Source organism: Branchiostoma belcheri, unplaced genomic scaffold, assembly GCF_001625305.1.
Source record: "Branchiostoma belcheri isolate BF01 breed outbred unplaced genomic scaffold, Haploidv18h27 scaffold26, whole genome shotgun sequence".
Classification (NCBI taxonomy): domain Eukaryota; kingdom Metazoa; phylum Chordata; class Leptocardii; order Amphioxiformes; family Branchiostomatidae; genus Branchiostoma; species Branchiostoma belcheri.
In genome coordinates, this window is record NW_017803865.1 from 1,037,185 (window position 1) to 1,046,761 (window position 9,577).

At 41.4% G+C, this 9,577-nt stretch overlaps 1 pseudogene; it reads left to right on the top strand.

Moving 5' to 3' along the window:
* LOC109471788 overlaps positions 1-9,577 on the top strand; it is a 23,167-nt pseudogene that overhangs the window by 3,685 nt on the left and 9,905 nt on the right.

Here is a 9,577-nt window from a genome sequence, read left to right on the forward strand (position 1 = left end):
TAGGTGGGTAGGTCTTGATGAGACCTCAAAATGATTAGATTTTGGGCCCCCTAGCGGCTTGTTATGGTACTGCAGCTGAACTTCCGGTTTTGATATCTCATGATCTAGACATGCTATGGTGATGAAATTTAGATGGTAGGTAGCTCTTGTGCTGGGGAAGAAGTGATGTGAGTTTAGGCCCCCTAGCGGCTTGCTCTGGAACTGCAGCCATATATTCTTGAAAATATTCAAAAGGGGATAACTCAAGAACCGGTTCACGGATCGTCGTGATTTTTGGTATGTAGGTAGCTTACGTGATCCTTCATATAATTATGTAACAATTATACAAATATGGATATAATTTGCATAATTTATGGGGAAATTCTATAAATCAGCTGCATTCCATGATAGGACAATTAAAGCTTGTGACATTGGTAATTTACAACGAGAGAAAAACAGGAAGATATTGATTATGTTAATAATGACCTAATTTGCATAATTAATGAGAAAATTTTATAATTATGTAATGATAACTGCCTGGAATTTCATACTTGTGGTATTTGAAAGTTAAATTGAGGTGAACATCATTAAACATAATTTATTCAAATCAGGACCTCATTTGCATAATTTATTAGGAAATACTAGAATGCATTGTTTGTTAATATAAGACTGTTTTTTTGGTTGAGATTATGATAAAATGATATAATTCATGAAAATTAGGTTCCTATTTCTTAAATCAGGGGGGAATAATCCAATCTATAATTTGTCAGTCATAAAGATTAACATCATTTGGCGAAGGTATGAGATCGGGGAACTCTAGTTCGTTATGCATTTGTCAGTGTAATACACTGTTTCTTGAGACACGGTGTTTTTATAGCTTTAATACTGCAGATGCTATCCCTACTAACTCAAACACAAAACGTTTTACCAGTGCATGTATATACCAGCTATTCCTTTGTTGTGACCTGTACTTAACCCAGTGGGTATGTATGTATGTACGATAAAGGTCTTCATTCATTTCAAATCATGCAAAACTGGCAGCCGAAGTCCATGTCTTATTCACCCTACTATTTACCCAGTGCTGTTGCTGTTGCCTATGGCTGGGGCTGTGTGGGAAATACTGCCCCTGTTGTACCTGCTGGACCTGTTTCGACCGAGCGGAATCCGGATCCTACAAAGGTGGCCAACTTACTGACCAACAATATGCCTAGTTACAATGACTGATGACATTCTTTTACTAGATGGTAAATTTCGACCATGGAAATGTGCTTGAGAGGTTTTCACCGTGGTCATATTCCAAGAACAATTCACCAGACTACTTTCTTAAACATGACGTAAAGACGCTTGTCGTGACGTTCTATATTAGTGCTGTTCATAATTTCATGGTCATAATCTGTTGCAGCTATGATCATGAGAAGGGATCACCAAGAAATGTTGAAGTTGTACCGACCAGACGCTGTTAAACACGTGCAAAATCCTGACAAGATTACTGCGTACCTGGGCTCCAAAAACGTGCGACTACCCACAGGCATGAGCGCCATCAAGAAGTAAGACATGACCTTTAAATTTTGGAGAAGGCACGATGTTGCAGAAAACCCAAACCCCAAATTTGCCAGGGTGTGCACATGTATTGTTCGGTCTGTCTCATCCATTCATCTCGCTACCAAAGTGTTCCCAAACCATGGAGCGTTCAACTCAAAACTGATTTTCTTTTAATCCTGGGCTTTTTTCTACGGTATTTGTAACTTCTCTATATATCACAAACTATATTTTCAATGGATTGCAATCACACAGCGTTATATAGTAATTATCAGTAATTTCCGTAGATCACTTTTGATGCATATGTGTTTCAGGCCACATACTCGAGAAGACTGTAACAAAAAGCTGCTGGATAACCTGGCATTTGGAGATGATGATGCCTTCAAAGGATACTGCACTGTGCTTAGAAATGAAGAGAAGCTGTATTGGCTGGCAGACACCTTGGAAGGACCAGGTATATGATGTGTTTTGACGGTTGTTGGAACACAGACGAAAGTACAAAAGTTTGAAAATATTTACGATAGTATTTATAATATATTAAAATGATAAGTGATCCTTGTGCAATTCGGTCCGCTGATGAAATGTATTTTTTGTTTATCACCAGGATTGTCTGGTGATCTACGGGAGCAGTTGATGCGACATCACGCTGTCCTGGTTGAAAAGATGGACCCTGATATAACATTGGCTCACCTCTCCAAACAAAAGGTAAAAGTTTCAAAAGTTATAACAAATCCAATGGAACACGGGCGTTTATCCCACCTGGTCTGTAATGCCAAATGAATTGTGCCCGCTTATAAATTTACGTACATAAATAATTCTTTGGCACGCACTTACTACATGATTGATATATGTTATAATCTCAGAATAGTTGGCCTTTTGTGTTTAGATAAAAATGCGTGATGTTTGCCTTTAATGAGCAGATCTTCACCGACGCCATGAGTGATTATGTGTCGAGTGCAGACTCGCGCGAGGAGAAGAACAGGCGCATTCTTCACCTTCTACAGTCACGTGATGACCCAGGCTTCTACACGTTCTGCGGAGCCCTGCGGCAGAACCAGAGGCAGGCTCACCTGGCCGACATTCTGAAAGGTAGCACATTGTTTTCTCCATCTTGAATACCGGTTATCGTACATGCATCTTTCGCTTGACTTACTTGACTTCGCCCGTATCTTTCGCTTAGACAAGATCAATTCCTCACATTTTCCGTACGTTATGACTAGAATCCAGTAGTCATCTATTCTAGATCTGCAGCAAGCACATCGATCGATGAAGGTTCTTGCTGTAAACTCTACCTGTCAGTGGACTGGGGTATAAGGGCGTGTAAGGCAGCGGATGTTAAACACAATTATCAATGCAACAGTGGTCATCCTATTACCACCCAGTACAGCACTACTAAACGACCTTTCACATTTCAGAAGAAGGACTGGACCTAAACAAAAGCGTGCTGCTCGAAGAGAAAAGCCTTGACAACGCTACAAAAGCATACAGTGAATTGGACAGCAAAGTCTACCGTCAGGACATTCACAATGAAACACACCGCTACACCCACACAACAGGTTGGTGCAGGGCTATGAATTTATTTCTTTCTCCTTGGCCTTGCCAAAAGCCCCCAATACCGCATGTCCCTTTCTTATCCGTCGTTTGACTGAATGATGGAGAAAATCTAATTCCATCACAGTGCTAACCTCACACGGACATTCTCATCAGAAATAAAACAGTTGTGTTTAATTAGATCACTCATCGTGCATCGTTCTACTAGTACTACTCCTGTATGTTTTGACATAGAGATTCAGTCGACGCATGTGTATGAAATATTATGAACGAAACTTTATTCTTCCTTTCTTTTCACTAGTAACTAAGACTCAGCTCATAAACGAGATGAATCAACAGAATGGCGCTGTCGAATGGCGAGGTATGGTGATAGTACGCATATGCACAGTGGACGATAAAACAACCGCACCTACAGTCAGTCATCACTTACGGTGTTGTATTTAGGGATGGAACCAACGTTATGTTGATTTATCAAAAGGGGTGACCACGTAGTTTTAAGAACTGTACAACAAAACTTTAATGAGATAGAATGATGCATGCCGTGATCCCACCATTATCACGTTTTGGTTGACCAAGAAGTGTGTTTTTGGCGCCTCAGTACTGCGATTGAGTTGAAAATATTCTACGAATTCCACGAATGCATTCCCTAGGGAATTAAATTTTGTCGACAAGATACATAAAGAACGGCTGAATGGATTGGTTTCATACTTGGTGGGTTGGTAGGGTGTGACTAAATCTAAAAATGATGAGATTTTGGGCCTCCTAGTGGCTTCCCTTGATACTGCAGCGGAACTTCTGCTCTTGATATATCACGATTTGGACATGCTAGGGTCACGAATTTTAGATGATAAGCAGCTCTTATGCTTGGAAAGAAGTCACGCGAGTTAAGGCCCCCTAGCAGCTTGTTATGGAACTGCAGGACTATTTCTTTAAAAAAAGTATTCAAGAGAAGATAACTAAAAACCGATTGACAGATCATTGTGATTTTTGATATGTAGGTAGCTTAAGTGGTGTTTGATTTAAATGAATTACAATTATGCAAATTAGGATCTAATTTGCATAACTAATTAAATTCTATACATCTGCTGTGTTCAATATTAGGGCTATGAAACACTTGTGACATTTGTAATTGAGAAAGACAAGATCTTAAGCAGATATTGATTGTGTAAATGAAGACCTAATTTGCATAATTAAACTGGAACTAGTACTTGAAATATACTAAGCATAATTTATTCAAATCAGGTCCTAATTTGCATAATTCATGAGGAAATGCTAGAGAGCCTTTCTCTCTATGTTCATGTTTATTATTAGCTCCTCGTGAGAAACTTAGGACTGGCTCACGTACTTAAGCAAGCACCTCCATCAACAATAACCAAAACAGTCATGATCAACACTCACGTCAAAAGAGAATCACGTCGCCGAGACGTGCTTTAAACGCCACTTTAATCATTCTGTAGTTTTACACCATCGACCCTAGCTAATAGCATGGTTGAAATATATTATGTATTAACGTGTCTCGCAACTTTTTTTGTGAAGGAACCATTTGCAACTTGCATATTTATACACAATGCCTATTATCGCCAGCAGCTGATAGCGGTGTCTACCGGCCCCGAGAGGGAGCGCCCATACAGAGGCAGCTGTCTCTCGCTGATCCGGCCATCAGGTCAGGCGCTTCTGCAGTGGCTCGAAGAGGGCAGACGGTCATTCTGGAGGTCAATGGGGAAGGTGTGGTCCCTACTTTTATATGTCCGGAAGCTATAGATTGATATAGTTCGTTTAGACATAGGCTATTACAGTTGATCAGCACACGTAACATGTTCCATTTGTAGCATTGCTATAACAGGCAAGTTGAAGACGAATGAACAAGGGGGCATCATTATTGAATTATTGTATATCGTGAAATAGCAACATCAATGTCAAGTATCATAGATAAGGGCCCGTCATCGTTACTTATGGAAGTGATACGGAACGAAGACCTTTTCATCAGAATACCTCAGTCTATACTAGTTTGTCCAGACAAAGACAAACTGGAAAGGGTTCAGAATCAAACTGCAAGATTCTGTATGAACAACTATGAAAGGGGTGCTAGTGTCACGGAAATGAAAAGAAACCTACAGTGGGTGTCACTGGAAGACGGACGAAAAATTTCCCGACTATGCATGATGTACAAAATGACTAATAACCTGGTGGCCGTACCATCTACTAATTAGTACCTAATACCAGCCCAGAAAAGAACAAGAAATAACCATGCATTCAAGTACAAGAGTTATCAACCAAGGATTGGGGTGTTCAAAAATTCATTCTTTCCTAGAACTATCGCAGAATGGAACTCGCTGTCACCAAGTACGGTAGTAGGGGCATTATCATTGGATAGCTTTAAACAATGTATAGAGTTAGACGTCCAAGGGTTTAGGTGTAACAAGTCCGTTCGGTGTAATGTAGCCAGCTGCCGCCGTGCCGCGTGCCTGCGAAGCTGGTGTGTTATGCCGAAGGGCGGTTATACCGGCTATACAGATACAGATATATAATAGACAAGATAGTGAGTTCACCTCTTGCTAAATACTGACAATGTGACATAGATCTAAGGTGATATTGTGGAAAATTTTTGCAAACAACAATTTATTGTTTGAATTTCAAGTGGACGATGCCTATTGGTTGCTGAACGGCGGGTCCCTGCCTCTGAACAAAGGCGTCCACGTCCGTACCTACGGCCTGACTCACGAGCTGACGATAGACGCCATGACCTCTGACCTTGCTGGCACCTACACCTGCCAAGGTACCACTCCGGACGGCGCCATGTTGTCATGTGACATCAGGATCACATTGCTGGACCACAACCCATCTCTGTAAACTAACAGTACAACTACAAGTGTTTACCATAAAAAACCCCAACTGGCCTGGTCACACTTGTTGGATCTTAAAGGTTGGGCCAAAACAAGGAATGTATCATTTACTATGATTTAGCACTAATGAATTATGCAAATCATATCCAAGTCTGCATATCATTCGCTATTTAAACTTTAGCAATATAATAATGTACATTCTTCTGCTGTATTCAGTATTTGATGATCGATAAAAGGTTTGATAACGACACACAGGGCTTTAGATTGCTACATTCAACTTATAGCAAATAGAAATCGATTTTATGACTAGAACGGCAAAGACGACGAATTTCAAGATTTAGTAGGTTGGCATGTTGCCGACTTAATATATATATAGGATATAAGTATATATATATTTCGGACATACTAAAATTTGTACCCGCAGACATGTTTAGGTTGAAATTATAGGAGAATTCTTTATTGAAAATATTTTTATGCAGTTCATTTAGATCATGTTTCATTGTTTCATCTATTAGACGTCTATGTAGTATAATGATAGAAAGTCTAGACAACATCATGGTAAGTAAGTTGAAAAGCTCATCAACATATGTGCTGGTCTGCTGGACGTATTGTATGCGACATTTTTAACGGTAACAGGCATAGCCCTAGTGGTAGATGATTCGTTCTTACATGTCTAAAGAAGTTTCTAATCATTATCAGATAGTGTTTTATCTAGGTTAGCCAGACAGACTAATCAGTCTTGATAACAACCGAATAAACCATTCTAAGTAGAAAAGGCGCATTAACAAATTTATCCTTACATACTTGTTCAACCGTGCTTCACGCAAGTTTCCATAATGAGCGTACCCCCGAGTTAGATGTCTGTTTGCCCTACACATGTAAGGTCCCAAATCTCGCGTTGGTGGACATACTAGTACTCGGACCTCTAACTCGTGGGGAAAACGTGCTTTCGTTAGGACACTGGCAGGTGTCTGATGTTTATCTAACATTAGCCCATCAATATTTACCATTGAGGAAACGCATGTATATGTAGGTGTGTTTGTGTGTGTGTGTGTGTGTGTGTGTGTGTGTGTGTGTGTGTGTGTGTGTGTGTGTGTGTGTGTGTGTGTGTGTTGTTGTTGTTGTTGTTGTTGTTGTGATCGTGCGTGCGTGCGTCTTGTTTTTAAATTTTGTGAAAAATGCGAGCTTCTTTTACCAAAGGTCGCGACCCTACTGTGGGTCGGGCTGGTTCCGTAGAATGCGCAAAAAAGGTAGGGTACCAATTACGGGGACCCCCTGCATTTGTTGCGACATTATTTGTTGTAATTGTCAATACTCCTATTGTGTAGTTTCCTGGAAAAACAACCTGGTGATCTTTGTCGACGAGAGCAACACCCCTAACCAGAATGACCCTGCTGCCGATGTTTGCCTCTGTGGAATGCACAAAATGGAGGGTAATCAAGGGATCACCCTGTATTTACCATTGAGGAAACGCATGTATATGTAGGTGTGTGTGTGTGTGTGTGTGTGTGTGTGTGTGTGTGTGCGTGCGTGTGTGTGTGCGTGTGTGTGTGTTCGTGCGTGCGTGCGCTTGTTCTAAAATTTTGTGAAAAACGCCAGCTTCTTTTACCAAAACTACAGAAACCCACGTCTAAAACTACTCGATTGTACAATCCTCCTGTCCAACGAAGCGAAAAAAGGCACGGCACCGCTCCAACCTTGCCCTTGACGGTCTGCCAAAAGCTAGCATGATTTTGCTGCGGGCCCTTTGGTAAACCGGTTGAACGTCATGATGACGCGTTTAGTCACTCCCATTGACGTTGTCAGATATCATTTTTGGGGACGCTATCTCTTACGAGTAGTCTGTGTCTGCTTGCTCCCAGAAGAGCGGTTCCTACAAGTCCTGTCCTTACTGTCTACAAACCATCTGCTGTAGATGTGACAACAGTGAGTGTGATTGTATTTTTTATACCAGTACTCCGCTTATGGTATTATAGTTACAGTACACATTGAATGTGTTCATTTGAGCTGTCTCTAATTGATTAATCCTGCACGGAAAAATGGGATTTAACAATCATGGTGTACATAAATCAGAGGTAAGTCTGGTAAGGCCCCCATTCCACTAGGACGGCGTTCTCTCTTCGACCTGAAATTCACCGGGGCGGTGAGAGCGCCGTCACCTCGGCGACTGTTGTGAACCGGCTCATACCATCGCCGTGGGAGCGGCAAAAAGGGCGATCCAACATCGAGCGCCGTGAGAGGTGCGCTCCCTGCGCGCTCGCATGTCACCTTAAACTTGGCGATATCTCTCGGCGCTCTCTCCCCGCTCTGACCAATTTCAGGTCGCAGAGCAGAGAGAGCGCGGTGAGAGCGCCGTCAAGTGGAATGGGGGTATAATGGTAGATTTTCACATTTGATGCTATAATTTAGGCAAAGATAATCAGACTTACTTGGTTCCTATCGCTATTATCTAGGCAGACATTTTCGGACTTACCAGGAATTCATTGCCTTTGACTCATTTTGTGAAAATGCGAGCTTCTTTTACCAAAACTACAGAAACCCACCACGTCTAAAACTACTCGATTGTACAATCCCCCTGTCCAACGAAGTGAAAAAGGCGCGGCACCGCTCCCACCTCGCCCTTGACGGTCTGCCAAAAGTTAGCATAATTTTGCTGCTACCGATTTCATCTTTAGCAGAGTATGATGCCCTCGTGTCTAACTCCATGCGTTACCTACATATAGAAAGCTATTGTGGTTAATGTACATGTCGCTAGACTTCATCGTAATGTGTACTAGTTGGGACGAATGGGACTGTTACACACTGAATCATTGCCAAGTTTAGACAGTTGACCTGGCATGATAGGATTGCGTTATTAATCAATGATCTGGGTGTGCTGGCTGGTCATTGTCTGGCCACTCCAATGACGTTGCCATGCCTACAGAAAGGAAAAGTAAAATCAAACTTTCTTCTGTTGTAATAGCTGATGTAATATCTACCAAGTTGGTACGTGCAGCCTAGTGTCACCCTATGACATGAAAAACATGTCTCATCAAGTTCTTGGTGGTTTGTCAAATCACCACCGACCAAATGGGGCATGGCTTGAAGTACGATTGTTACGGGGAAACCGTTTTAATGAGGACAATACAGTTATATAGTAACAAGTATGTATAATACGGTCGTAACAATGCCATGTCCCAGCTGACAACGAACGAACTGGAATTCGCCACATCTACACTGGCATTAGGCAAGTTTGACACTCCCATATAGAGATGCCATTCCAGATGACCTCACATTAAGACTGACTGATAAGACCAAAATCTGTGTCTGGTCCATAAGGCGCACTTATCATCGTTTGTAACGATCTGAAGTACACATGTGAGCAAAGACCTTAAATTTGGAAGAGAATAATATTGACCAGCATTATCATAATCCCAACGTTACAAAAAACGTTACATATCTGTGAAAAGTAGCGATGACCTAACTGGCAGCGAGTCAAAAATTGAACGCCTTATTAGGGGCCTTGTACTCACGCTATTGGCCATTGGCTTACGTCCGCGTTTTAGTTATTATATAGACATTGTCTGGTTGTCTGGAAACTCAAGACCAATAATGGGAGGCCTTTGTAAACTTTCCGTCATGTTCTTTAAGTTATCTACAAAACATTTATACGCCCTGGTCTTGAA